Below are 2,884 nucleotides of genomic sequence, written 5' to 3' on the forward strand. Positions count from 1 at the left end.
TCAATAATATACAACTCGATCCTTCATTTTCTCTCATTATCCTTGGCATTTCATTTTCTCGTAGCCTTTCACAGAAAGATCATATTAGCTAACTTGCAAAATTTGCTTCCAAGCAATTAGGTGTGCTAAGCTGACAACGTTCCGTCTTTAACCCCTGAGCAGCTGTTGATTTTGTACAAGGGTTTTATTCGGCTATGTATGGATTACGCCTCGCATTTATGGTGGTGGTAGGGGGGGGGGCTCCTTACTCACAGCTCTTCTGAACAGGGCGGAGTCAAAGGCTTTTCGTTTCATCAACTTCCCTCCTCTTACTGACTCCCTTCAACCTTTTTCTCTTCACCGTACTGATGTGTCGTTATCTCTTTATCGTTGCTACTTCATTGGTCACTGTTTCTCTGAACTCTTAGCTTGTATCCCCCCTCCAGTAAGCAGGGTATGTAGCATCCGTAAGGCAACGTGTTCTCACCATTTTTCTGTTCGTCTCTCTAATGCAAGAGTTAACCGATACTCTTACTTCTTTATGAATGCCACTGGTCAGCTCTGGAACGGTCATGTATTTCCCTTTGTCTATGACCTACTTTTTGTTTTTGTTTTAAGAGTAATGTGTCCAGGCATCTAAAAATGAACGATTATTGCGCGCGCGCGCGTGTGTGTGTGTGTGTGTGTGTGTGTGTGTGTGTGTAATTCACTGAGTGGGTCAGGATCACTTGATGGTCGTGATCGTCAGCTTTTGCCCTCCCGGAAGGGAGCTGAGAGCTCATATAGTCCGATCTAAGGGCAAGGCTGTGACCTTCACACACGCACACACCCGTCCCCTTGCTCAAGGGGGACAGTAACCACCCACTTCGTCAGTGAAACTTTTCACAACCTGAGCGAGGCGCGAACTCCCGTCTACCAGATGGCAAGCGAGAACGTTACCACTGCACCAGGAAGCGGTGTGTGTGTGTGTGTGTGTGTGTGTGTGTGTGTGTGTGTGTGTGTGTGTGTGTGTGTGTGTGTGTGTGCGTGTGCGTGTTTTGAGGGAACAGTTTGGAGGTGATTTCAAGCCTTTGTTTCTTTCTTCTCTGCAACAAAAATAAATACTTATTGTGTTTGTCTGTGCTCATGTTGTTTTTTTGCTTGCTAGCTTCCAAAATCATTATTAAAGCAATGGGGGAGTTAAAGAGACAGAAGATGTATATTATTTAGTAGTTATAGGGGTATACCAGATCCCATGATATACCAGGCAACATGATATACCAGGTCCCATGATATACCAGGTCCCATGATATACCAGGCCCCATGATATACCAGGTTCCATGTTATACCAGGCAACATGATATACCAGATCCCACGATATACCAGGTCCCATGATATACCAGTTCCCATGATATGCCAGGTGCCATGATATACCAGGTGCCATGATATACCAGGTGCCATGATATACCAGGTGCCATGATATACCAGGTGCCATGATATACCAGGTCCCTGATATACCAGGTCCCATGATATACCAGGTCCCATGATATACCAGATCCCATAATATACCAGGTCCCATGATATACCAGGTCCCATGATATACCAGGTCCCATGATATACCAGGTCCCATGATATACCAGATCCCATAATATACCAGGTCCCATGATATACCAGGTCCCATGATATACCAGGTCACATGATATACCAGGTCACATGATATACCAGGTCCCATGACATACCAGGTCCCATGATAATCTAAACTCCGTGTCTGCATCTCCAATCGATCTTAGCTACATTTCAGTGGACTTATGTGAGCTTTACAAGATAATTACTAATAAATCGCTAAGGAAGAGGTGTTACGGAGGCTCCAATCAAGACCTCTCCCCTGAGCTTAATGATATAGTTTGTAATTAGCGAGGACAGGTAATGCGTCGTTGGAATGAAGGGGTTGAGGAAATATAACGAAGGAAAATAGACGTTGTTATGAGAATTATTTATCTGATACGCCATATAATTATTCTCTTTCCCCTCTCTTCATTATTATCAAGAAAATAATTTTCCTCTAAGAAAGTCACGCATACCCACATAGGTGTAGGTTAAACGTTAGTAGTAGTAGACTAGTTGTTGCAGAAGCAGTAGTTATAGTAGTCGTAGTAGCAGTAGTAGCAGTAGTAGTAGTAGTAGTAGTAGTAGTAGTAGTGGTAGTAGTAGCAGTAGGAAGCAAGGGCCTGCAGATGAGAATAAACAACCGAGGCAGAAGAAATCAGAATGCCAACGATGTTGCAAGGATTTTTGGCAGCAAGATGAGACAGGGGAAGGTCTCGATGGCAACAAGATCCCTGTCAGCTGAATCACCAAACGGAGTACTTGACCTGACATGAAACAATGCAACAACTAAAAGAAAAACACCCGACTGCACGACAAGCAAGTGCCCAGTCAAAGCTTGACAGCAACTACACTCCTCCCAATCCCATCATATATGACAGGATAACTGGAGATATGGTGTGGCGGAAGGCAATGCACACACAGAGAGGGGCAGGACCGTCAGGCTTGGATGCAAAATCTTGGCGAGTAATTCTCAGTAACATCAAGTTTGAGGAGGCAGTAACAGACCTATGTAACACCATTGCCTCACTGGCGAGGAACCTGGCTTCAAGTCAGTGCAGTAACATCGAAGCACTGACAGCTTGCAGACTAATCCCCCGTGATAAGAATCCTGGATGCAGGCCGATCGGCGTGGGTGAAGTCTTAAGACGGATTATTGGAAAATGCATCATGGAGGTGGTGAAAGATGATGTGAAGCAGGCAGTTGGCAACCTCCAGGTGTGTGCAGGCCAGCAGACAGGAGGTGAGGCAACAGTTCACTCCATGAGGACAATATCTGGGGAAGAGGACTGTCAGGCAGTATTATTAGTTGATGCCTCAA

The sequence above is a fragment of the Coenobita brevimanus genome, chromosome 89 (genome assembly GCF_032717465.1).
Source record: "Coenobita brevimanus isolate Jiangsu-jjx chromosome 89, ASM3271746v2, whole genome shotgun sequence".
Classification (NCBI taxonomy): Eukaryota; Metazoa; Arthropoda; class Malacostraca; order Decapoda; family Coenobitidae; genus Coenobita; species Coenobita brevimanus.